Source organism: Balaenoptera acutorostrata, chromosome 13 (assembly GCF_949987535.1).
Source record: "Balaenoptera acutorostrata chromosome 13, mBalAcu1.1, whole genome shotgun sequence".
NCBI lineage: Eukaryota > Metazoa > Chordata > Mammalia > Artiodactyla > Balaenopteridae > Balaenoptera > Balaenoptera acutorostrata.
Window position 1 is genome coordinate 71,065,436 of NC_080076.1, and position 27,901 is coordinate 71,093,336.

Genomic DNA, 27,901 nt, shown 5'->3' on the forward strand with positions numbered 1-27,901 from the left:
ATAATCTTCTCTGGCTTGAGTTAATTTTTTCTGGTGCTGAGCTTTGACGATTAAAAAAAAAAAAGAACATGTTTGAGAATGTATGTATTTTAAACTTCTCTGGAATTAGGAGTTAATGGAGGCATATCAGTAATGAGAATGAGCTTTGCAAGTTACAAAGAAATAAAAATGAAAGAGGTTCCTATGTCGGGGTCTGTGCTGCTCTTAGAACCAGGAGTATTAACTAGCTCAGAGTCCTTGACTATTAAGGTATTTTGAGTTAAATGTCAGAATAAAGTATTTTCCTAAAATAAGATCCAGGTTTTTCCTTGCCTTCCTCCGTGATGATCCCAGTTTTGTGTATCAGGTTTCTGCTTAACTTTAGATCTTCTCTGGGCATTTGCCCAGAGTTATTAGAAACCTGAGCTCCTTCTCTACATATGTACAGGAAGGGCCAGCATGTTGCACAACTCTAGGGGCCCCATTCATCTGAGTAGATGAGACCAGGGTGTGAAGGGTGCCGGCTGGAGCCGGCTGCGTGCAGCCCTGAGTGCAGGTGCTGACAGGAAAGGCATGGTGGGTGGGGGCCCTTGCTTTTGGGGTCATTTATTACATAATTACTTTTAGAAACAGACCCTGGGCATAACCTTTGATATTCTGTGCCCTTGATGAACCAAATCATTCATCTCGAGAAGTATTTGGCTAACGGCTTTTGCCCTCCAGCTACTAGCTTAGCCACAGCTTGACAGGGGTGAGGCCACAGCTTGTGAAAGATCAATCCAGAGAATTATCAGTTGTCTCTTAAGGTTGTCCTGAAATTGCTTGCAGGCCAGCCCTGAAGTTTAGGAACAGAACGTACTTGCATTTCTCCTTTTTATACCTTTCTCCTGCAAGTATTCCTTCCTGTCCTTCAATTGATTTTGGAGACTGGAATCCAAGTGAAGAAAATGAAAGGGGCTTTAGGTAAACATTCTAGAATATTTCAAAAGTTTCAGGGTTTTGGATTGAGGTTAGGGATGCGCCGCCCACGACCGAGGTTCCACTCTGCCCTGAAAGGAATTCTCTCTAGTCAGTCACGTTTCAGCCGTTAATCAGACATTTAACAAATGGCTGGTGCAGCTATTAGATTGAATCCTTTGAACTTGCCAGTTTTGTAAGTCAGAAATAGTTGAATATTGGCTATTTCCCATGGTCCTATCCAGAGTTCTCTGGAGAGGCTCAGAAGAGCAGGGAGCTGGGACCCACATGCCTGGTGCTGGGCTGGGCTTCTCACCTCGGCACCACCTGTGTGTGACATTGGGCAGGTCACCACCCCCATCGTTCTGCAGTTCGCTGCTGTGAAGACAGGCATGATGCGGTACCTCGTTGTGGGGTTGTTTTAAAGATTAAATATGTTCAGTTCTATAAAGCACTGAGAGCAGGGCCCGGCACATGGCTTGCTCTGTGTGCTCTTGTTATATAATGTAGTCGTTCTTATAACACCTTCACAGTTCCTCCCATATCTGTGTGCCACAGTCATTTAATATTTCTCTTTAAAGTGACTATAATTCTAAAAACTGAAATAACTTATTTTGTTGATTCTTAGATGCTTTGCTTTTTTTGTGTCTTATCATTTCTGACATTGGAATGTCTTAAAATCCATTGTGTGTCCTCGTTTAATTTTTTCCTTGCGACTCAAAGATGTTTGGCTGATGGTGTCTTAGCTTTGGTGAAAAAGGAGATTTTATCAAGAATTTGTGCTGATCTCTTCTAATTCATGGTAAAATGAACATATGTATATTTATGTATATGAACATAAAATATATGTTTTAAGAAGTCCACCTGTCCACCACCTAGAATCCTCTGTGGATTTACTTAAGGGTGGGTTGATAGAAAGGACTTCCTGGGGCTTCCCTGGTGGTGCAGTGGTTAAGAATCCGCCTGCTAATGCAGGGGACACGGGTTCAAGCCCTGGTCCGGTAAGATCCCACATGCCACAGAGCAACTAAGCCCACGCGCCGCAACTACTGAGTCTACACCCTGGAGCCTGCAAGCCACAACTACTGAAGCCCGCGCGCCTAGAGCCCGTGCTTCTCAACAAGAGAAACCACCGCAATGAGAAGCCCACGCACCGCAATGAAGAGTAAGTAGCCCCTGCTCGCCACAACTAGAGAACGCCCACGTGCAGCAACGAAGACCCAACGCAGCCAAAAATAAATAAATTAATTAATAATTTAAAAAAAGAAAAAGAAAGGACTTCCTGTACTAAACATGGCTTGGAAACCAGCAATAAGCCATCCTTTCATTTGCCCCACTGACTGCCTGCTGAGGTCCTAAAGGCTGGGCAGGATGGGGTGCAAAGGGTTCTCTTCATCCCTGGGACAGGAAAAGCACGTTGGCCCACCTGGCTGATGGGTGGTGGCTCTGTCCATTGTTGGAGCATATCAAGTACCACAGAGATGGTCAGAGACAGGGATGTCCGCCTTGGCCAATAGTGCCTTCAAGTAGGGGGTGTGTTCTCTGCAGGCTGCTTTCTGGGATGGAAATGGGCTGGTAAAGTGATGTGGGAGGCCAACCCTGAAATACAAGGGACCGGACAGGTGTGTAGTACAGATAAGGTGGGGCGGGGTGAGGGATAGTTCCTGCTAATACCTGTAGATCTTCCTGCTAGCCATAAGTGTCTGATGACATATTTTAGATTTTCTGAGCAGCCTTTGATTTCTGTTTCCTTGATTTTTTTTTTTCTTTTTTTAGCAGCAGCTTCTTGCATTGGATGAAATCCTGAGCTTCCTAGAAACAAAGGGACCTCCTGATCTTCTTTCCTTCCCTTTTCTGGGGCTGGTGTTTTCTTCATGACCGAGTGTGTAGTAGCATGGAGAATTTGGGGAAGCTGATTTTGCCTTTTCTCCTCCAGGAAGAGAGGCATGTCTACAAAGCATGGGGCCTGTCTTTCAGTCCTTTGAAGTCATCTGCTCTGACTGAGACCGTTTCCCCACTAGCTTCTTGAACCTTGAGCTGAGCAAAAAATTACTTAATCGCCCCGAAAGCAGTACATGAGGTGCGTGCGGAGGGCTTCATGCATTCCTGCTTTAACTTTATCTGCCAGAGAGCTGAGAACTGAGTAAGGCACTCCTGCTTCTTAGACCTCTGGGCATCACAGGCCTCCTGTAGAGGGGGGTCTACATGCCTTCAGGCCTGGGGGATGAATAGTCCCAGAAGGCTTTGGAATCATGCTGGGTCCATTCTGGAGGAAAAATAGGGCCTAACAGCCATGACTGCTTTTCACCCCAAAGTGTATTTAGCCCTGAGGGTCTCAGCAGCCAAGTGGGGTCCAGGGGCGCCAGGAGTCCTGAGTGGCACTTCCCCCTCCCAGCACATCTTGATTTGTTAACAAGGAAGATTTGAATTAGGTCTAGAAAGGTAATATGCATATTGGGCAGACCACAGGGCTTTTTGTTCAAGGCTGTCTGCATTTGGAAGAGAATTGTAGAGCAGTGTAGATTTGTGTGTAGTGTCTTTGGTTTATGACAATTTTTGGTTTATTACAGTGTTATGGTTTGGAGCCAGGACAGTGCTTTCAAAATTCCATCTTTGGAGCCAGGACAGTGCTTTCCAAATTCTGTCTTTGTCGAGGGGCTTTGCAGTTCTGACATTCTGCTCTGTTGGCACCGGTTACAAGATAAGACTGACAGTCACAGAATTCCAAGCCGATTATCATCTGGAGCCCCTCCAGCATGGGATCCTTGGTCTGACTCTTCACTGTGTCACTCACAGCACCTGTCACAGTGCATGACACCCAGAGGGTGCTCAGTAAATTTAGTGAACGGGTTTATATATATTTTTTTAATAAATTTATTTATTTATTTTTGGTTGCATTGGGTCTTCGTTGCTGAGCATGGGCTTTCTCTAGTTGTGGTGAGCGGGGGCTACTCTTCGTTGTGGTGTGCGGGCTTCTCACTGCAGTGGCTTCTCTTGTTGCGGAGCACGGGCTCTAGGCACGTGGGCTTCAGTAGTTGTGGCACACAGGCTCAGTAGTTGTGGCTTGTGAGCTCTAGAGCGCAGGCTCAGTAGTTGTGACGCACTGGCTTAGTTGCTCCATGGCATGTGGGATCTTCCTGGACCAGGGCTCGAACCCGTGTCCCCTGCATTGGCAGGGGATTCTTAACCACTGCGCCACCAGAGAAACCCTGAACGGGTTTATAAACTTACAGATTGCTTTCTTTTTTTTTTTTTTTTTAAATTTTATTTATTTATTTATTTATGGCTGTGTTGGGTCTTCGTTTCTGTGCGAGGGCTCTCTCTAGTTGCGGCAAGTGGGGGCCACTCTTCATCACGGTGCGCGGGCCTCTCACTATCGCGGCCTCTCTTATTGCGGAGCACAGGGTCCAGACGCGCAGGCTCAGCAATTGTGGCTCACGGGCCCAGTCGCTCCGCGGCATGTGGGATCCTCCCAGACCAGGGCTCGAACCCGTGTCCCCTGCACTGGCAGGCAGACTCTCAACCACTGCGCCACAAGGGAAGCCCACAGATTGCTTTCTGATTGGATGATAATGCTTACTGTTTCTGAGACCTCGTCCATTGCGCTGCATCCAGCAAGATCGTATACTGCCTCCCCCAGGTTGCACCACGTTTAGAGGCAGGAACCAATGTTTGTTCTCGGTCTGGCAGTGTGAAGAACTTTGGGATATGGGGTGGGGGAGCGGATTGCAGAAGGATGCTTTGAAAAGCAAGTGACTCTTCTGTCTAGTATGTTAATAAGAACTGAGGCTCCAAGTCATTGTAATCAGTTTGGTCTTTGCTGAAACCAGTTGATCTACCAACAACTACTTGAGTGCCTACTATGCAGGCAATAAATCAGTAACTGATTGATTTGGTGATGGGTAAAAGTTGGTTTTACTTTTGTCTCCCTCAAATGCAAAGAATGACTAAAAAGTCATTTATTTTTCCTGTTGGGGAAGGTGTATGACCCAGTGACTCAGGGGCCTAGTTGGCAGAGCGGATCAGAGTGGCTGGTTTGAACGTGGGTCCAGCTGCCTCCGTGTCTGTTCGGATGTGTCGCCTCCTGAGTGCAGGCTCTTCCTCAACACACAGGGACAGTAATCTCTGTCATGCACACCTGCAGCGAAGGAGTAGATATGACCTTCATTAAGGGTTGTAAAGACTGGGTACCCAAAGTGGTTGCCACTCACGGGGGGAGAGGATGAAAGAGTGGCCCTTGCGGGGCACAGAGACTCCAGGAGCCTCAGGCTGGTGACGGGCTGCATTTGGTGGGTACCGACTCATCCAGTTTCCTTCATTTGGCCCATTTCCCAGTTTGGCTTCTCTCTTAGCTTTAGGTAAACAAGTTACCGTGTTCAAAACTGAATGACTTGCACCTGGTACATTTTGTCCTCGCATCTTACAGCAAGAGCTAAATGGTACCCTGGCAGCTTGGCAGAGTGAGTGCCGACTTCATCAGCAGAGAAGAACGCAGTCTCGTGGGAAGGTGAGGCCCTGGAGGAGAGTGCCCTTTCTGGTCTGGAATTTCTCACCAGTCACAAGTGCTCATGAAAATTACCTTTTGGTACTCACTCTCCCATCCTTCCCAAGGGAAGCTGAGTAGCTTCTCAAGTATGTCTTACAACCACAGGGATGAGAATCCCAGTTTTGTTGAAAAACTAGACCTCAGAAACAGGAAGATACAAGCTGGTCTTTTTGGAGGACGAAGGAGATTCAGCTTACACAAGGCTCTGGCCCAGCAGCTCCGTGGCTCCCACATGGGAAGTGATCCCTTAGCTGTGGAACCGGGCAGCTGGAGGGACGCCATGCCCGCGGACTGCCACACACCCTGGCTGGTGCCACCTCCCCTCTCCTAGGGGAGCAGTGCAGTTCACAATGGAGACAAACCTCTGGCCTGAGTGGACCTCTTATATTGACAAATTAAGGTTATCCTCTTCTATGGATAAGAAGATGCCCATTCGCCAAGGTGCATGCTTGCATCTAGAAGTAATAGTACCTTATTACCATATGCAAGTGCAAGTTTTGTAAATAAAGAACTTGGCAAACAGTGGCCATTTCATATCATTTTTTCCACTACTTGGAAGCATTGAGTTATGATTTCTGTCACGTAGTCAGTTTCAGGTAGAAATGGGAAGCCTAGTTTGAATTAACTTCCTTGTCTACGCTTGACCTGTTTTCTTTGGCCTAGGCAAGTAATTTTCAAAGTGTTCTCAGAAGTTCACCTTCATCAGAATCATGTTAAAATCCCTAAGTCTGTGTCCCAGCACTAAAGATTCTGTTTGGGGTTCTGTGTATGGCTGGACCGTGCAATTTCTGTTTCTTTACAGTTCTTTCTTTGAGGTTAAACTTTGCATGGAATGAAATGTACAAATCTTAAGTATTCTACCCTGTGGGTTTTGACAAATGTGTCCCCTTATGTAACTCAACCTTCATCTTTTTTGTCAAGATAAAGAACAATATGACCATCAGTCCAGAAGATTCCCTTGTGCCCCTTCCCAGTCAGTCTCCACTGGACTGTGCATCTAGCAGTGCCCCAGGGCTTCTGTTACTAGTGGCTGAGGCCAGAGAGCCACTGGTAATTAATGAACTACAGCACAGAGTTGGAAGTTTGATCTAGCAGGAAGGGCTGGGGATTGGAGTTACCATCTGAATTCAACGTTCTTGAATTCTGTAGATCTTGGATCCTATTGATAAGGACTATATTTTAAAAAGACATATTTTGGCAACTTGCTTAGGAGTTGCAGGCAACCTCTGGGCCTGCCTTGCTTCTCCCTTCCGAAATCAGGGTGTTTTCAGTTCCAGATGTGGCGTCTACATTGTTGCTTGGACTTTCAACTCCTTTGGGCTGTTTTAACAAAATACTACGGACTGGGTAGCTTATAAACAACCGAAATTTATCATTCACTGTCCTGGAGGCTGGAAGTCTGAGATGTGGGCGCCAGCATGGTCGAGTGAGGGCCCTCTCCTGGGTTGCAGACTTCTCATATCCTCACATGGCAGAGGAGGCCAGGGAGCTCTGTGGAGCCTCTTTCATGAGGCACTGATCCCATATGTGACTTTAAGCACCTCCCAGAGGCCCCACCTACTTAATACCATCACCTTTGGGGGTTAGGATTGCAACATAGGAATTCTGTGGGGAGACAAGCATTCAGACCACAGCAGAGCGCATCGCCTGTCAGGCTCCTGCAGGCTCCAACCCCTTCTTGGCGGGGTCCCCTGCAATTCCATGGTTAGTGTTTCCCAGCTACTGGTTCTTCTGTGGCTGTTCCCAGTCATTCTAAGTGTAGAAGACCAATGCCATTCTTGGCTTCTTCTTGGTGACTCACTTGAGTGCATCAGCTCCCTTTCCTTTATGATGTTGCTGTTTATTTTTCATAATATCAAGGTTTGTCATTTGATCCAGAGCCAGTGATTGACAACCCCCTCCCCTCTCCATGGGGAGAGAATATACATGCAATAGTTAAGCTTAGAAGAGTCCAAACAGGGTAGGCGTTCAGAAGTGGGAGCAGTAATAGTGAGTGGAGGGGTTCTGGAAAGATCAAACAGAGGCAGTGGGGTTAGAGCTGGACCATGAAGAGTGGATGGAGCCAAGGAATGGGGCATAAGGACCTCCAAGTCACTTAGGTGAATTTATGGTGACATCTTGCTTTTAGGTAGCATTTGGTACTCTTCGGTACTCATTACTTTTTCTTCTCCTTTCTAACAGCTCTGTGAATTAGATGTATGTATGTGAATCCTATGTATTGCTGAGAAACTGAGGTCCAGAGAGAAGTGATTTGCCCAAGACTACCCAGTGAGATCACTGGCAGCCTGAGCTCTCCCTCTTGCTATCTTAAGTTTGCTGTGTCACCTGACCTCCCACTTGTCTCTGACCCCAGAACACCTTCACTGCTCATTTCCTGTGGTGTTTTGTTTTATTTTGCATTGCCCGGTGCTGCCAAAACAAAATCTTTTTAAAACAACATTTCCCCTGTTAACCTGTAGCATCAAACACATTTCTTTATCTTCTAGATTTGAGCCAGTCCTGATTTTAATTTGATACTTTTAAGATAACTGGAGGTGGACAGGGTAAGAGTATGTTTGGACTTTTGTTTTCCTTTCTTTCTTGAGATTGTAGGGGAGTGTTAGATTTCAGAGTCTAAAGTTAAGATTTCAGAGTCTAAAGTTAACATAGCAGTCACTAGCCAGATGTGGCTTCTTAAATTTGAATTAATTAAAATTAAGTAAAACTTAAAGTCCAGTTCCCTGCCTCCAACAGCCACACGTGGCTCACGGCTCCTGCGTTGTCAGTGCAGGAACAGAGCTTGCCCATCGCCGCGGAAGGTGCTGTTGTTTGCCAGCCCTGATCCACAGCTGCAGCCCCCACTGAGTGACTTCCCATGACCTCTGACCTTACGAGGAAGGCTCGGAACACAGAAGGTGTGATAAAGCTGTCCGTGGCACTGACACGTGTTCAGGCCATGTTCTAGCACTCTCTGGTTCAGCTCCCTAAAAGACACAAGCAGTCGCTTGTTCTTCACAGAGAGGGAAGACCTCTGACCTGAGTTGTACTGACTCCAGTACAAGTGCTCCTGTGGTTGGGCAGCATCCCACGATAGAATCTAGAACCAGTGTCCGTCGGCCCAGTTTAACCACAGGTTCCACATCCATGGATTCAACCAACCGTAGATTGAAAATGTTCAGTTGGGAAACAAAATTCCAGAAAGTTCCAGAAAGCAAAAAGTGAATTTGCCTCATTATGGCGACTATTTAGCATTTACATTGTATTTACAACTGTTTACATTGTACTGAGTATTATAAGTAATCTAGAGATGATTTAAAGTATACGGGAGGATGTGTGTAGGTTATATGCAAATACTGCACCATTTCGTGTAAGGGACTTGAGCATCCTCGGATTTTGGTATCCGCAGGGGTCCCAGAACCAGTCACTCGTGGAGACTGAGGGACAACCGTATTATCGTTTGTCCCATGTTTATATGTGGCCATATTACATGTGCTGTTAGTGGTGCGTATTTACACGGTTGTGTGTGGGTGGATGAATGCATACGTGTGAAGATATCTGCCTGTGTTGGGAGAGGTATGGTGGGGAGAACAGCTGTAGCCAGAAAAGCTCCTGTGCAGAGGAACGAGCTGCCATGTTGCCGCCTCCACCCTTAAGAATGTTCTTTGTTGCCGGTCTCCGACTGGAATTTAGTTTGTACATACTTTGGGTTTGCAAGAATAAAAACCTGAATTCAGAGTTACAGGTAAGGGGCTGGTCTTAGTTCAAGTGCATCGAGGTGAGTCGTTTTATGCACAGTGGCTTACACTGGGAGTGTCCTTTTGGAAGAGGGAGGCAAAGAGGGCTCTTGTGTGTCTCAGCATGTACACTGCCTCTGACGGGATGGTTAGACATCCCAAGGGCCCTGCTCTGAGTTTTAGTCTTTATTCTACCAAGACTAGGGTTTACGAAGCATGAAGAGCCAAATCCATACTAGCTGTCTAAAAAAGACGTTGTCTCGTATTGGTTTTCATGGCCGATTCTGAGCTAGACCTGAATCAGAAAAGGAAAGTTTTCTTTTTTCTTCCCTGGGTCATCATGTGTTTATGAATTAAAGCCCACTTACATAACTGAGTGTTGACGCTGGGATGCTTGTTACCTTGGGTTGGGTTGGAGAGCTCCATGGTAGAGTTGTTGACTCTCTTTTTAGAACGCTGTCTTTGTTTTTACACCGAATTCAGCAATTTCCTTAAAAAAAAAACAAAAACCCTTTTAATTGAAGTATTTATTTACCATAAACTAACCATTTAAAGATGCAATGTAGGGTTTTTTAAAAAATTAATTGATTAATTTATTTATTTTTGGCTGCATTGGGTCTTTGTTGCTGCACGCGGTCTTTCTCTAGTTGCAGCGAGTGGGGGCTACTCTTTGTTGCGGTGCGTGGGCTTCTCATTGTGGTGGATTCTCTTGTTGCGGAGCACGGGCTCTAGGCGTGCAGGCTTCAGTAGTTGTGGCTCACGGGCTCTAGAGCGCAGGCTCAGTAGTTGTGGCGCACAGGCTTAGTTACTCCATGGCGTGTGGGATCTTCCCGTACCAGGCCTCGAACCCGTGTCTCCTGCATTGGCAGGCGGATTCTTGACCACTGCACCACCAGGGAAGCCCCCATTAGGGAGTTTTGATAGATGTATACACCTGTGAAACCAACACCACAACCAACATTTTCATCACCCCTTAATGTTTCTTGTCCCTTGGCAGTCCATCCCTTCCTCTGCCCCAGCCCCAGACAATCACTGCATTCTGTCACTGTAGATAACCTTTATTTTCTAGAATTTTATATTAATGGAAACATGCATTATGTACCCTTTTTTGGGGGAGGGGAGTAAGTCTGGGTTATTTTATTCAATGTGTTGATTTTGGGATTCATCTATGTTGTAGCATGCATCAATGTTTTGTTGCTTTTTATGGCCGGGTAGTATTCCATTGTATGGATGCACCAGATTTTATGTATTCATTTACTTTGTTGATGGACGTTGGGTTGTTTCCACTTTTTGGCTTTTACAAACAAAGCTGCTATGGCTATGTGAGTACAAGATTTGTGTGGAAAAATGTTTTCATTTCTCTTGTATAAATAACTAGGAGTAGAATGGCTGGGTCACCTGCTAGGTGTATGTTTTACTTTATAAGAAACTGCCAAACTGTTTTCCAGAGTGTCTGTGGCACTTTGCATTCCTGAAAGCGGTGCATGAGAGTTCTCGTTGCTCCACATTGTCACCAACGCTTCGTATTATCAGTCTTTTAATTTCAGTCATTCTAGTGGGTATGTAGCAGTATCTTGTGTTTACTTTGCATTTCTCTGATGACTAACGATGTTGAGCATCTTTTCGTGTGCTTGTTTGTCACCCCTATCTCTCCTTTGTGAAGTCTTTATTCAAATCCTTTGCCCGTTTTTAATTGGATTGTTTTGTGTTTCTATTATTGAGTTTTAAGAGTTCTTTATATATTCCGGATAGTAGTCCTCAGTCTTCTTTTGAGTCTCACAGTAATTTTGGTGTCTTTGTAGTAAGACAAGGCCCAACTTTCATTTTAGTGTTTAAAACTGAACTCCTTCCAAAACAAACCTATTCTGTCATTCTTCCTCATCTCAGCTAATAGCATTTCTATCCTTGGAGTCATTCTTGACTCCTGTCTTTCTCTCCCGCCCACATCCAGCCCATCAACAATTTCTGCTGCTCTACCTTCAAATTATATTCAGAATCCATCCACTTTCACCACCTCTACCCTGTTCTCACCCACCCTCATTTATCCTCTGGGTTCTTGCAGGAGCCTCCTAACTGGTCTCCCTTCATCTAACCTCCCACTTCCTGCCACTCTCCCCTACCCCATATTTTCCCAAGTGTAGCAGCCAGAACAATCCTGTTAAAATCTAAGTCCAACCTTCTTGCTACTCTGTTGAGAATTTCCCATTGACTTATGAGGGCTCGTAACCCTCCGTGGTTTGGCCTCCTGTCCCCTCTCTCCCCTTTCTCTGCTGCGCTCCATCCCCCGTGCTCACTCTGTTCTTCAAACATTCCAGACCTGCCTCAGGCTTTTTGCACTTGCTGTTGTTCCCTTTGTCTGGAATAATTTTCTTCCTCCAGGCGTGACTCTCTCCCTTACTTCCCTTTACGTCTTTGTTTAAATATCACCTTCTGTTCAGTGTATATGTTTAATTTTGGATCACTTCCATTTGCCCCCCAGTTGCAAGCACCAAACAAAGTTAAAGATGTAATTATGCTCAAAAACAAGATAAACACATCTGTAAAAAACAAATACAAAGCAAAGATTGATGCTGAAGCCACAGCCCCGCTCTGCTGTGAGTCTGGAAATGGGCGGTGGAGCTGGGAGCTCCGCTCTGCTGGGGCAGAGGGAACTAAAAGTAGCCCATGAGCCAGACTCACTGCTGAAAACAAGGTTTGGGCTGGGCTGCTCCAGCTATGGAAGGAGGCTAAAAACATCCAAGACAATTACTGCTCAGGGTGAAGTCTAGGGCGGCCGGAAGAAACAGACACAAGCTTGCAGCGCACTCATGGGCCAACATCACCTGGAGGCATGACTGAAGTTTACCCATGTCACTGTGTGCGAGGGGTCCTGGTCTGTCAACACGAGACTTGTTCTAGGCTTGCAGATCCTGGGAGTAGTGACCACAAAACTGTGGGGGAGGGATGGTACGGAGAAGACCTCCCCTCCCCCCCACCCTACCTCGCCCCACTCCACCTCCTCCTGACCAACTCTGACCGTATGAATTTGCAAACCAAAATTCCAGAACACCTGAACTACTAAAGTTAGCCAACAAAATCAACAGTGAGAGATTAATTTGTTCAGGATTAAATGAAAATAGAGGCCTCTGATACCAAGTGTAAAATGCGTGTTTAGAATTATCAGAGATGAAAGGCCTTATTACAGCTAAAAGAGAATATGAAACACAACAGGCAGAAAGGAAATATTAATAGGTAGATATGAACAAAAACCTGTAAATGCTGGAAATGAAAAATAAGCTCAAAATTTAAATCTTAATAAATGAAGCTCCACACTGGCCAAAGATGAAGATAGGATTAGTGAATTGGAAGATATGCAGAATGCAGGCGGAGGAGTAGAAATGTTTTGACAGAGTAGTTGGGTCACGTGGAGGGCAGACCTACGCCTCCAACCCTGGTCTGATAGATGTTCTAGAGGAAGAGAGATGGGGCAGTGGCAGACAAGCACTGTTCAGAAAGATGAAGGCTGAGAATTTTCCAGAAGCAAAATAAGACATGAGTTTTCAAATTGAAAACACACACAGTGCTTTGTTTAACAAGGTGAATTAAAATAAACCCACAAGTCCACCCCTAGGCATGTTGCAGTGAAATAGCCCAATGTAGGGATAAAGCAAAAATCTCCCAAACCACTGAAAGAGAGAAGGCAGGTAATCTACCAAGGAGCGGCAGTTTTAAGGTAGTCTTTTTTTCTGACCACATCCTACTTCATCGCAAGCCTCGATCCTAAATGCTAAGGCAGTAGGTTATTGTTTATGCCCTTAAGCAGCCACAGATTGCCTCGTTGAGCGGGAAGGGGACCTGTGTTCAAGTGGCCACCCTCTGCTACACACTGTATCCGAAGATGTACGAGCTGGGGTGTTTCTTGCCATGTTTTATAGACGCAGAACCTCGAGGCCCAGAGGGGCTAAATGACAATGACATGTTCAAGGCCATGGCTGTAAGAGACCGAGTTGAGGCTGTGACCCAGAGTCCGTGCTCTGTCCGCCTCTCCTCAGGGTGGTAAATCAGCTAAACAGACGTCCTGGGCGATCTGGAATTATTTAGTTCTCCAGGCTAAGGTGTAAGTTAAAGTTCTCTCGCTGGGCTCCTATTGTGGCAGGTGATCTTTCTCGCCAGGGCTTCTGGCTGTGGGTCCGCTGCATCCTGGTGAAGGAGAAGGGAAGACTGGCCGCTTACCCTCCTGTGCCGACACACAGACTAAATGCCTGGTGTAGTCCCTGCTGCTTTGGCCGCCTCCCAGTTTTTTTTTCTTTAAATGACCTATTTCCTTTATTAACTTGTTGCTGGACCAAGTTGGTACACTTACGATTTGCTATTATGTGTTACTTTTTTCTTCAGGTTAGGAAAGTTGACACAGATTGGTAGTTTTCTTCCTGCCAAGGTATTTTCGGTACCCTGTTGAATTTCAGACGCTTAATTTTTTTACACCTTTCCCCTTCATTTAGATAAGGACCTAAGAGCTTTGCAGAGGTAGGAATTAGGTTTTTGCCACTCAGGGCTTTGGGAAAAATATCTGAAAGTAGACAGGAGACATACTAGGGAGATCACTGATTTATGGAGTGGGTAGAATGTGCTTGAGATGGGGGTGCTATGGGTGGATTTCTTACGTAATAATGTCATTCGGTTTATGCTTTCGTAAGAAATCAAGGGAGTGAGATGTGAAACAATATATCAGATACTTGGGTATTTATGAACAAGCCCAAGAAATAGTATTTCCCTCTCCTTTCCTGCAAAATGTGACCCCATCTTGAATTTGGTATTTTTACTTCCATTGCTACATCTATCTTACATGGGTCCAGTGTTTGGCTGAATTATTATGGATACTTGCATATTCTTAGATTTGGACCTTTGGTTTGTGCAGGCAGAGGGTCATGAAGCTCAGTTTGTCCTTCTTAACTGGGAACCTATTTGATTCTGCTCTGCTCCCCCCTCCCCAATCACTTATCACTTCTACAGTCTCTTGTTATCTACATCCCTGCCAAGCCTTCTCTTTTTCTCATTGTTTGTTTGTTTGTTTAAACTCAAGGTTAATCAAATAACTAAGAGGGTATCAGGACAGGCACCATTCTTAGCGCTTGGATTAGATAAAACATGTTACTTTCTTTTCAGCACCAAGAAGGTAATGGGAATATATTTCATGTCTACTATGGCAGGGTGGTAAAGGCTACCCGGGTTTAAATCCCAGCTCTGCCACTGACTTGGGTGTGACCTTGAGCAAATCACTGAACCTCTGTCTTGGTTTCCTCATCTATAAAACGAGAATACTAAGAATACCTACCTCAAGGCTGTTAGGATCAAATGAGTTGTGACACCTATAAAACCAGAAAACCAGTGCCCAGAACATGGCAAACACAAAATAAGTGTTAGCGGCTATTATAATCACCGCTCTGGAAGTTTAACATATGTTATCTCTAATCTTCACAACACCCTTATAATATCAGTTCACCAAACTGGATAGACACCCTTGAAGACAGAGACCCACATCAAGTTTTTTGTATCAATTTTGCACACACACACAGTTTTACACATGGCCTTGCCCTCGCTTTGAAACACCGTAAATGCAGGTTTCTTTGTATGTGAACTCAGAGTCCACCTGGTTTCGTTAGTTGGTAGCCTTGAACTTAAAACCTGCAAGAACCTGTCCGTGAGTCTGACATCTAGGAACAGAGTAGTTCAGTACTCCAGGAGCTTGTTCCTGCTCCCCTCCCCAGCCTGGCAGTCACTCCCCTAGAGCCCTAAATGTTGGGGTGTGAGGGCGGTAACACGAAGCAAAGGGTCTCAATTAAAACCCAGAAGTCCAGAGAGCCTTTTTAACCATCCGTCTCTGGCATCAAATGCTGGGCGCTGTGCTGAACGTTCAAGGTACCTTGTTGCTGATGAGCAGGGTGTAGGGAGTGGCGTTAACAAGGTTGGCCAGGCAGAGCAGACCCAGCCTGGGTTATGATCTCCCTGGTCCACTCTTTGAGAGAGAACTTTAATAGCAGACGTAATAAAGCACAGGTGGCATAATGAGGTGAGGAATGGGCAAGAAACTGTCCTAGCTTGTGCTGATAGTGCCTGAGACCTAGTATTGTCTCCAGGGAGCCCGAAGCACAGCTCAGACATTATCTCATTAATCCTCCCAAAACCCCCAGGTGGCAGGCATTCCCCTTGCTCTCAGGATCAGAGAGAATGTGGCCCTTATATGACTCACCCAAGGTCGGGTAAGGGTGGCAAAGCACAGCATATAATTTATTGCTTTTAACGCTGTGGTTTCCTCTCCTCCCTAGCCCCCTGCCCCTGTTATTAACAGCGATTTTCATCAAGTGACCCTTTCTGAAGCGCTCTGGTTTGGAAACTCACCAGTGCAATTACAGAGAAGCGAGGATGGGATGGGGGTGAATCTGTAGCCTGTGGGTGTAGCTAGCGAGTCCTCGAGGAACTTGAGGTGCCCTTCCCCTCCCCGCGGGCTCTTGCCCCCATTCTGGATCTATCACTGGTGTCCTGCTTTCCTGCATTCTTGCGATAGGTTTCTTGCTTGGGTCCATGGTCTTGGGCATGGTGAATAGGAGTAGTTCTATTTCCACCTCACTCTGCTCTCACTGATCTCCTGTTGTCACTCTTTTCATGGTGACACTGCCCTGGCTGGAGCCCTTTTCCTCTTAGGCACTGTGCCCTAATATAGTCCCCTCACCCACAACCTTGGAATCCTAATTTACTGAGTGCATTGGCTTGTGCCATCTAACTCAGGTGATGCAGGCGCTGTCCCTATTTTATACATGAGGAAACTGGACCTTGGGGCTGTGTTCTTTTCAACATGCCATACCGTTGCTCATAATTAGAGTCTTGCCCTACTATTTATTTTTTCTTTTCTAACTTGCCCTTTATTTGCATTAACTCTTTCAATAACAGCTTTGTTGAGATATAATTCACACACCATACAATTCACCTGTATGAAGTGTACAGTTTAGTGGGTTTTAGTATATTCACAGAGTTGTAGACCATCACCACAATCAATTTTAGAACATATAAATCATATCAAAAAACAAACCCTGTACCTTTTAGCTCCTACTTCCCTATCCTTTCATTCCTCAACCCTCCAGCCTTATGCAACCACTAATCTATTTTCTGTCTTTATAGATTTCCCTATGCCGGACTTTCATATGAATAGAGAATAGAAGATGTGGACTTTTGACTGGCTTCTTTCACTCAGCTTAATATTTTCCAGGTTCATCCATGTTGTAGCATGTATCAATATTGTTCCTTTGTGTAGCCAAATGATATTCCATTGTTTGGGTATACCACATTTTGTTTACCGATTCACCCGTTGATGGACGTTTGGGTTATTTCCACTTTTTTGGCTGCTATGAATAATGTTACCATAAACTTTCAGGTACAAGTTTTTGTGTGGGGGGAGGGAGTGTATTTTCTAGCAGATGGTGAAAGGATTTTTAGCTTTGTTTTTGTTTTGAGTGTTTTTCTCCATCTGTTTTGCGTGTGTCAAAGGAAGGAACCAAAACCATGGTGTAACTTCATAAAGTATTTCTGTGATCAGGTGGCCTCTGGCTCAAGCTCATCGTGTCGGGATGACCGACGCTAAACTGCTGTCATCATCCATTAGGATGGTGTTTATTGTTGATTCCACACGGCATGCCTGTTTATCATACTTTCCCCTCATGTTTTCTTGCTGAGCCCTTGCAGGCAGCCTGTGTTGCTTGGCCAGCGCAGGCTCCAGTGCCTGGCTGTCCTGTCCAGCACCCACGGAACGCTCTCTCCAGGGTGCGCTCAGCTGCTGGACCATTCTGTGGTGGCGTGTTGCTGTGGGGAGGAGCACATCTGTTTGCGGATGCGTGTCACTACCTAGTAATGCTGTTTGTTACTTTTAAACTGTGTTGTACATAGAGCTGATTTATAGGAAAAAGCCCTGGTGAGCTTCAAATTTCCGTCATCTGTTGTGTCAGCAAATGCACATACATTTTAGATTTTTTTTTTTTCAAATTACTGATCAAACAACAATGGGTCTTAATTACCTTTTCTTGTCCACAGTGTCCGGCACAGGGTCAGTGCTCAGCAAATATTGGTTTGGATGAACACTAGAATCCAAAAAAGGAAAGTCTCCAGCTACCCTTACTCTCTAAACCCATCAACTTTTAAAATTCTTTGTTTCCTTGCGGTTTTCACACATCTGCAGATGGTATTTTTAAATAGGTGTTGTTTTGCACATATGCTTTTCTTAAAATTTCATACATGGTACTTTTTATACCATGTTATCTTCATCATTATCCTCTTATAATTATATAATATCCCATAAATTATGCACATTGTTTTGTTTGATTATATAGTCTTTGGGAAGACATTTTCTTTTTTCTTTCTACATTTTCATAGTTTGGAGAAGGACTGCTTGAAGATTTTATCATGGAAAGTTACTTCTTTGTTTTATTTATTTATTTCATTTGTTTTTGACTTAGTTTTAGGTTACTTCCTCAGGATCTGCTCTAAAAATGGAATTATGGGGGAAAGGAAGTCATAGGATCTTGGGTTTGTTGTATATTGATAGACAGATTACCCCAAATTGAGCCGATTTGCAGCGTGGCCAGCCAGGTGTGTCCACATACACCCAGCAGCCCATACACCCAGTAGCATTGAGTTACGTTGGTGATTTTACTGTGCATTCATCAGCAACAAGGTTGATGGTCTTTCTGTTTTCTTACTATAAACTATTTATATATATCCCATAACTGTCACTTCATTCCTTTCTGTTACTGATAATATGGAGAAGTTTTAAGAATATATTGCTCTTTCCGCCTCCTTTCTCACTGTCTAGCTTGTTAATTGTCCTAAAGGACTTCCCTTAACTCGAGTTGCCTCACTGATTCTCAGAATAACTTATGGACGGCCAAACTGAGCTTTTCTCTGCATTGCTATCCACCTGTCCCAACAGAATGTATTAAGTGAGTCCTTTCTGCATCCTTATGTTGTCCTGGTTTGCATCATAAGATCTTTTAAAAATTTAAATGTGTTTTTGGAATTTCTTTTCCACTTGTTTTGTTTTTCTAGTTTCAGACTGGCATCATGTAGTTTTATTGATTTTGTGGTTTTATAGTATTCTTTTTAAATCTGGAAGAATGAGAAGCCTTCTTTACCCTTTCCCCTCCAATATATTTCTTCTTGATTTAATAACTGTTTTGTGTGTACAAGTACCAAATCCTTACCTTTTTATAATAAGAACAATCAAGCGTCCTTTATGATGTTGCCTTGTAATTTAAAATAAAACTATGTCTGTGAATTTCTATGTAGAGCTCAATACTTGTCATCTGGTAGCTGTATGTGTCACTTTGAGTCATTTAAAGAATAGATTTAGAATTAAATTTTGCTTAACATTTTCAGATCGTTTCCTATCGGCTATTGGATACTTTTTTTTTTTTTTTTTTTTTTACAAAATTTAACCTATGAAAAATCTCCTTACCTACTTGGAATTGGAAGTTCTAAGTGAAGGTCTGTAAAGTCAGACATGCGATATACACAGGGCCGTATCTAAGTTTCAACATGATTATCTGACAAAATGCAATTCAGGGGCTGGGAGATATTCAGGTGAGAAGGTAGATTTGAAATACTTGCTGCTTTGCCCAGATTCCGACAGGCAGCTTCTCAGTTGTTCTTTTAGTACCAAGAACAAGAGGAACCAAACAGGGTAGAGGCTGTTCTTGGTTTTTCTCTAAAAAGTGATACTCACTGCAGAAGACAGTGTTCGGAAAACCAGACCCCTCAGCGAAGAAATGCCGGTTTTAATCCTCAGGCAATTCCCATTTGGAAGTTTCCAACAAACAGCAGCAACAGCCAGCTCCTTTTCTGTGTCTGGGGTCCTTTCCGTTCCCATTGCTATGACAACGGTGGGAAAAAACTGTGTTCGGGTACCTCTGGATTCTAGATCCAGAAAAAGGTTCAGGCTGTTTGTTCAAAGAGCAAAAGAGAGTTGTCTGTTTCCTTGTACATAGAAGAGAAAAAATAATCCTTATGATTCAAGAGAAAAATGGGTGGAGCTGTCCTTTTCCATTCTTTCACGTAAATTATAAGTCTTGATTCTAGCCACCACACCTTTTAAAAAAAGGTCCAGGGCTGTTGTTTCAGGTGAAACTCTGTACCACAGTGACACCCTAGCCTGGTCTGCGGCGGCAAAAGGACAAAAGGAAGGAAGTTTCCCTTTTAAATCCCCAGGAATTTTTTGATGAGATAATATTACAGAGTGAAATGTCTCTCCTCCTATTCGTTCCGTGTTTGGCTCCAGTGTAACAGTAACCCACTTAGAAGCAGGCGGCCCTTTTGAAGTTATTTTAAACTTCCAGCAGAGTGTGGAGATATTGTAGCCTTGGATAAGAGTACCACCAGCCCCGGTTTCAGTTTTGCCCTTTTAGACGTGTGGAAAGTGCCCCAGTATATCTCAAGGATTTTGTACTGAAAGCTTCTTAAAGAGCTGGTCTTGGTTTCAAAGCTTGGCTTGATGTCCTGTACCCAAGGGAACGTAGTTCTATTTCTCCAGATACTTAACCTTGTCTGACATAGTCTTTGGGCTTTGAAGTTCCCATAGAGTCTTTGTCCATTAACAAAACAGTGAAACCATGATAGCCAACCTCATCGGGCTCCGAGAAATTTGAAGAAGGTCCATCTTCATGTTTCAGCATAAAACCAGATGCTCGATACCTGGCACTGATGGTGGCCAGGACTCCGCCCTGCTTATTGTTAGCCATTTTGCCCGAGCAGCTCCTTGTTTGGAAATGCAAGTAGGATGTTCAGCACCCCTTGCAGAGGTTATAGGATCTGTCTGTGCCTGGGAGAAAACTGGGGCTCCCTAGAACAACCACCCTGGTTGTTGTGTCTGCCACCTCTGTAACACCCAAATCCACATCACACTCTGGTGCCCCCTGGAAGTTATTTGGCTTATGGGGGTGGTGAGGGCTGCTGGTTCCTTCTGCACCATTCTCCCTGAATCATCCGTGTGCTGTGTTCCAGCCGTCCCCAGCCCAGGGCCTGGGGGCTCCCGAGTGTCGTCCCAGGCAGTCCTCCAAGTCCATAGTCCTGTGCAGGTTGCCTGTTGGGGTCTCTCTTTGGCCTGATGGAATGCTTCCCTGCAGGACCCAGAGAATCGACTGCAACACCTGGAGGAAGGGGACATCTGTCCAGCAGTGCCTACAAAGATCTTAACCAAAATAAAGCACGTATACGTTTACAGAAGGGAAAGAGTACTTCATGGCTTTTAATTTAAAAGAGCGTTCCTCTGGTGTACCCTTTGCCATCCCTGATTGCTATTCTCAGAGGCAACTACTTTCAATTATTTAGTGGTTTCTTCTGCCGTTCACCTCTGGGAATATTTCTAAATTTCTGTCAATAATTTCTAAACCTGCTTATACTGCCTCATATTTTTAGCCCATTTATACATTTTTCAACTTCCTACTCTGGAAGATGGCAATTTTGTTCTCTTACCCCCCTCATCCCTTCCCCTGCCCTGCCTTTCCACCTCCCCACCCCCATACACACATTTCCCATCTCTGCATTTTCCCAGTGTAGTTATATCACAATCAATGTTTAGATCAGGATTTACGTTATCATGGCTGTCACTGTTCCCAGCCAGGCCATGCATGCCATACCCTGCTTATGGTTTACAATTCTGGTGTGACTTTTTGGTTTTTTTCTGGAGTTAATAACTGTCCCCCCCACCCCATTACTTTAGTTTGCTATCTGATTATCACATTTCATTATCCTGTTCGGGACTGTAACACTCTTCTCAGTACTGTCAGTCCCACCGGGTGATGACTCAGGTTGTTGTTGTTTGTTTGCTTATTTTGGGAGCTCTCCTGCAGCCCTCATCCTTCTGACCCCATCTGGGCTGGTCACCGGGCAGGCTGGTGGCATAGCTTTCCTCCTGGGATTTCCGTCTATTTTTCTTCTCTGTTGGATTCTCTGTGCCCTGGATCCCATGCCTGCCACTTCCTCGGTTTATTCCCTTGTTTTCTCGGAGCTGACAGCAGCTTCTGAGATCAGACAGGGGCTGGAAATTTTGAGGTTTTGCTTTTTAGGGAAGGAATCCTCTATTCCTCTTCCCCCTCCATCACCCTCATAAAGCACTGTGGTGGGCCTGCCTGAGTGAAGGGCAACGGCGTTGTGTTTTCTGCACGTGGAGAGTGTTACCTGCCTCTGCAAGCCCAGCTGCTGAGACCAAGAAGGAACATCCTTTGCTCCTGTGCCATTCCCAGTAAATCTTGAGATTGCCGGTAAAGTCCTGGGAATGTGTTTGGTGACTTGGGGATCAATGACTCTAAGAGCCGGATCTTTTAAAGTTCTGGCAGCAATTTGTTGAAATCCTGACCTCTTTGTCCTGTTCCCTCACTTAGCCGAACAGAGACGCAAATGGCTTCCCCAAACAGAGCTGAGATGCGGAAGCAGGCCTGTCTCCAGGCTGAGGGCTGGAGACACCCAGCGGTCATTTATTGAGCACCTATTGGGCACAAGGCTCTGGGTGGGGTGAAAGGGGACCTCTGAGAAAGACTCCTTGTAGGAGCAGGTACCCATCCCAGAGGAGAGGCTGAAGGAACTGTGCAAAGCACCATGTAAAACATTTGGGAATGTAGAGGTGGAAGCAACTAGCTATATTGGTGCATTCAAGAAAACTCCATGGAAGGTCTGACGTTTAAACTGGTTTTGAAGGACAGAGAATTCTAGGCAAATGCATGAAGGGCAAGCAAACGTGACATGCCAAGAGAAAGTGAAGAAGGAGAGGGCTTTCCCACTGATTGAGCGTCTACTGTGCAACTAAGATTATATATTTTATCTCATTTAATCTGCACAGCACCCTGTTGAAGTGGATGGTACTGTCCCCATTTTACAGATGAGAAAATAGAGGTTTATAGAAATCGAGTCATCTGCTCAAGGAGGTATGCCCCATAAGAGGCAGGTTTCAAAATATGGTTACATGATTCCAAAGCTCTCATCCTCTCCATTCCCCAAACACCCCTCAGAACAAAATCAGGAGTAAGGCAGCCAGAGTCACCGCTTCTTAATGTCAAACCTCCCGATAGAGGACTAACTGGGAATTTGCCTTCAATTGACTTAAGCCAGGGTGTTGACATCCCGAAGTTATTCTGAGAGCACAAGACCAAAGTTATAACTCAGGACATATCTTCTGTTAAATCCTCACGTTTTAGTGTGGCTTGTTAATTATTGGCATTTTTCTTCTCCGAACCTGCCCCAGGAGTTTTGCTTATCTTCTCATTTCAGGCTGTCCTTCTCCTCCTTCAGTATTCTCTGTCCAGTGAGTTTTTGTCAAGTTCCATTCTAGGTTTCTGAGTTTATTTGGTTTTTCCTTTATGTTTTCATTAGTGGTTCTTTCTGACAACACTGAGTTCTTATACACGATTTAGCCATTTTTTTGTCTTCCAGTTTTGTTTGACATACAGCACTGTATAAGTTTAGGATGTAGAGCATCATGATTTGACTTACATACATCATGAAATGATTATCACAAGAAGTCTAGTGAACGTCCATCGTCTCATATAGATACAACATTAAAGAGAGAAAAATATATTTTTTCCTTGTGATGAGAACTCAGGATTTACTCTCTTAACCATTTCATATGTAACATACAGCAGTGTTCATTATATTTATCATGATGTACATTACATCCCTGGTACTTATTTATCTTATGTCCTGGAAATTTGTACCTTCTGACTACCTTCATCCAGTTCTCCCCACCCCCAATTCAGCCATTTTTAACCTTCTTAAAAATATGAAGGCAAAAACTTCTTAAATTTCAAACATCTGATCAGGTAAACCCCACACACCCAAACATTTTAAGAAAATAAACTCAGAAATTCCTATAATTGTTAAATGCTTATGTGCCACATTAAGTTCAAAGTTAACATGCTTGAACATCATTCGTTGAAATCTCCTAAGATTAATTCTGCACACACAGGTCTTATGTGTCGTCGCTGCCTGTATGTCACTGGCTGGTGTCAGCATGTACGAATTCACAAGCGTGGTTTTCATGTGATGACAGCCTGGAGCAATAGTGTGGCAGCAATGTCTCACTGAATATTTAGAATATATGTGTTTCATATGTTGGAGGTCCTCATTCTCCATAGATGACTGTGATCCAGAAAAGGACTTTGGGATCTTTTCAAGTTAAGGGCTACTGTTTCTCAGAAGACAGTAGAAAGATTTGGTTGGGGCTTTATCTTGAAACGTGGAACAGAAAATAAGTTTGTATTTGAATTTAACAAGTTAAATTATAATTGCAACTTTGTTCTGATTTCTGAGAACAAAGAGCGAATCCCCTGTTGGCAGTGTTGGGATATTTCCAGCAAAACTGTCTGAGAATGTGGATGTGACATCCTTCGCTTACGTTTGACTCCAGCAGCAGGATCACCCAAAGTCATTTTTCCAAAAATGTTAGAGAACTCTCTCTTTTCCCGAAGTTCTGTCTTAATCCTTTGATCATTCTCTGTGGAAGCCCCCATGTGGATTTCTTCTTTAATCCTTAGCTAGATTGTTTGCCATTTGCTTTGAGTGGATCCTGTTGCTGACTAATATGACTTTGGTGGACTCTGTTATATTTGCATCATTGGCTGATTTGCGGTTCTAGCTTGCAATTTATCGACATGGTCTAGTCACTCTATCATCTGATAGACCAATTAGCAAGAGGTTGCTGTAAGGATTAAACAAGATAAAATACATAAACAGAGTAATATAGTTGGTGCTCAATTAACAAGAAAACCCTCTCCTTCACTTTCCCCAGACTTGGCATATTTGTTTGCATTTTATGCCTTTGCCTAGAATATTCCATCCTTTGACACAGGTAAGTTTATGAGTGAATATTTTCATGTTATGGCTTCCCTATAAAGCATTCTGCTGAGCTCATAACTTGGAGCCCTTGGGAAAAGAGAACCCCAGGGCGTAAATGTTTGGAGACCTAGGGTGGCGGGCATTTCTGGAAGCTGATGCTGTCATCAGGGGTGAGCTGAGAGAGACCTGAATTGTACAATATTGGCAGGTGAGTCAAAGAGGCCAGTTACACTTGAGACGTAGCTGAGGTTGAATTCACAGCCCCAGTAGTTTGGGCCTCTGGAGATACAGACTAGAATAAGGAACTCAGAAGAGAAGAAACTCCGGAGTGGAGCTGGGAAGGGGGAGGATGGTGAGGTCGGTTTTGGATGCTCTGAGATGTGATTTTGGTGGCCCTTTACCCTCCCTGGGAAAATAAACCACCCACGCCAACCGATTACACCCACCAGCACTTGAGAAAAAATTCCTTTTGGTTTTTAAATCTTTGATCCTTGTGCAGAAGTCAACACCCTTGACAGGGCTGACACTTTGAGCTGCTCACAGTCACCCCAGTGACAGCGGATGCTTTGTAAAGGAGTCTTGGGCCCAAGGAGGGGGAGGGCCCCACATGGGGTGCGGCCCAGGGTGCCAGGGGGACCTCAGCATGTGTGAGGCTCACGCAGTTGGGATTTACAAGTGCTCCGGACGCCCTCTTGCCATGCCTCCCGTGGCCACGTGTCCTGCCCCACAGCTCGAGCCTCAGCCTGGTCTGCTAAGGGCCTCAGCTTCTACTCCTGCTTCTGCTGCTCTGGGTTCACAGTCCCGCCTTCCTCCTCCTCCCGCCCTCCCAGGCCCCCCCTTCTCTCCAGCCGCCCCCCACCGTCCCTCCATCTCCTCCCACTGCAGCCTTTGCTCTTCGCATCATGCGTGTCAGCGTTTGGCTCGGATCACATCTACTTTAGGTTTGTTTCTTCTCACGCATGTACCTGTGCTCTCCCTAACTTGGCATTTCTCAGAGTGTGTCCCATGAAACAGTGTGAGCATATTAAACACAAAATGGGTTGATCATCAACGGGTAGGAAATGCTGGTTTTAGCAAAGGTTAAAACCCTTTTAAGTTATTTAAACCTTAGGCCTCTGCAGAGCTTTAATTTCCAAATGTAGATCCCGAATCCCTATGTCCTGTTCCTCAGCATTAGTTGCGTGTGCAGGAACCCATTTATCATCGTGCAGGGCTAGTATTCTGCAGGACACAGTTTCCCGAAGGGCTCTGGTGGTTGGTTTAGGTTCTGGAAGGGTGGAAACCACATCGTCCTACACTGTGGATTCCCATGTTGGCTGAGGGCAGTCATTTCTGAGTAAACTCTTAGGACTTTTTTTTTTTTTTTTTTTTTAAATTTATAATTTATTTTGGCTGCACTGGCTCTTAGTTGTGGCATGCGGGATCTTTTAGTTGCAGCGTGCGTGCGGGAGCTAGTTCCCCAACCAGGGATCGAACCCAGGCCCCCTGCGTTGGGAGCGTGGAGTCTTACCCACTGGACCACCAGGGAAGTCCCTGACTCTTGGGACTTTTTTAAAAAACTTATTTATTGTGGTAAAACTGATACAGAATTTACCACTTAAGCCATTTGAAAGTATACAATTCAGAGGCATTTAGTACATTCACGGTGATCACCCATCCATTACTATCATCTGATGCCAGAACATTTTTATCACCGTAAAAGGACTCCTGTACCTATTAAGCAGTCACTCTCCGTTTCCCCCTCCCCCAGGCAGGCATCCACTAATCTGCTGCTTTCTGTTTCTATGGATTTGCCTGTTCTGGATATTTCATATCAGTGGAATTATACAATATATGGCCTTTTATATCTGGCTTCTTCAGTAAAGTTTTAATACACATACAAAGTCTTAGACCTGCATGATTCCTCTGCTTCCCTCGATGCAGCTCTCTATCACTGACCAAACCCTATACAGGTGTAAGTAACAAAAAGCACCTTTCCCCCTGGAAACCTCCAAGGCACATGGCCAGGTTAAAAATATCATGGAACACTGTAGAAAAGTGTCAGTAGTGGGGCTGCCGTTGACGTGACTTGACCTGGGATGTCAGGAAGCTGACTTGAGCCCGGCTGGGAGCCACTTCCTGGAGGGTCAGAAGTGCCTGGCTCTTGGCACGACTGGCTTATTGCCCTTGCCCATCCTCTCCAGTTGGAGATCTGCATTTCAAGCCGCTCATCATTTAATAACCATCGAACATCCTAGAGTGGGCTGAGTTTTTCAGGGGCAGCTGGAGGGAAGCTGTGCCGTCCACTGCACTGCAGGACCCTCCTTGGTCCTTTGGGCAGACTCTTCGAGCCTGAGGGCTGGTGCAAAAATCATATGTCACAGGCTTCCCCATCTCAGGTCCTGCAATTCCCAGGGCAGGGTTATCCTGTGCCTGCTATGAAGACAGCCGCCAGCCACCCCTTGAGCTCACGGCGCTCACCCTTCCTTGTGGTTCCATCGACTTGCCGAGGATCTCTGCCCTCTGGGCTTCTCCCTCCCCTCCTCCACTCACTCATCCTCTCCAGTCCAGGGCCACCATTGCCAGAAGGTGCAACCCGCCTGCCTCAAATTACTGTTGTCGGTGCGCCGCTTTTCCGAAGAACCTGTGGTGCTGTCCTGGTGTCCACACGCCTTCCTGATTTTTGAGCCTGTCTCTTTCTTCTTGGTGTCGGCTGTGGCCCCCCCATGCTGCTCAGGTAGCCTCTCCTCTCCCCCTGAATCCCTCAGCTCCTCGTCCCCGGGCGTGGATGGCCACCCGTCCTCTCCCCTGCCCCGGACCCGTCCAGCTCTCCCTGTGAAGCTCAGCTGCAACTCTGGCCACCTGCACCAAACTCACATTACACTCCCACACCACCCAGTTCAGAGCTGGCAGGCAGCCTTTCTTTACAGAGATTTTACCTCTTAGTCTTTTCTCTCCAGTCAGGTGACCAGCTCTCAGAAGAAGGGACAATAAAGTTAAGCAAGTGGAGTTGGAAGGTACTGGACTGTGAATTCAAGGGCCAGGCCACCCCTGGGGCAGCCACTTGCTGGCTGCCTTGCCTTGGAAAAGCTGTTTATCTTGAACTTCTCATCCGTAAAATGAGTGGGGGATAAGGAGAGTGTATTAGTTTCCTATTTGCTACTATAACAAGTTACTACAAACTTAGTGGCTTAAAGCAACACAAACTTATTCTCTCATAGTTCTGGAGGTCAGAAGTCAAAAATGGGTCGGCAGGGCTACGTTCCTTGTGGAGGGTCTAGAGAGAATCCTTTTCCTTGTCTTTTCCAGCTTCTGGAGGCGGGCCGCCTGCATTCCTTGGCTCATGGCTCCCACCTCCATCTTCTGAGCACATCACTCCAACCTCTGCTTCCCTGGTCACATCTCCTCTGTTTCCACGATTCTCTTTTTTCCTTGTAAGGACCTTTGTGATTACATTGGGCTCACCCAGGTAATCCAATATATTAAACTTAATCACGTCTATAAAGTTTCTGGTGCCTTGTAAAGTAACGTATTCACAGGTTCTGGGGTTTAGGACATAGATGTCTCATGGGCCATTATTCTGGCTAACACAGTAGATTCTTCAGTCTCTTGTATCTCTTAACATGCCATGACTCTAAAGACATATTTCTTCCAATTATTTAAAGAGCTTAGCACCGTGCTAGACTCCTTCACGTCTCGGTAAGTTAGGTTTATCCACAAGGACTTCCTCTTCTCAGATGGTTATTAGGGATTCTAGGGTCTGATAAAACTCAATACTAGAATTGTGAGCGCAAGCCATAGTATCATTCTGTGTTCAGGCTTCCACTAAATGCACTTTTACTAGTAAAAATTTGACAGTGCTCTCCTACCTATCTTTGAT

At 45.0% G+C, this 27,901-nt stretch overlaps 1 protein-coding gene across 1 annotated transcript in view; it reads left to right on the plus strand.

The window, feature by feature from the left end:
- ZNRF3 (zinc and ring finger 3) overlaps window positions 1-27,901 on the plus strand; it is a 146,367-nt gene that overhangs the window by 62,587 nt on the left and 55,879 nt on the right. The gene's annotated exons all lie outside the window — the stretch shown is intronic.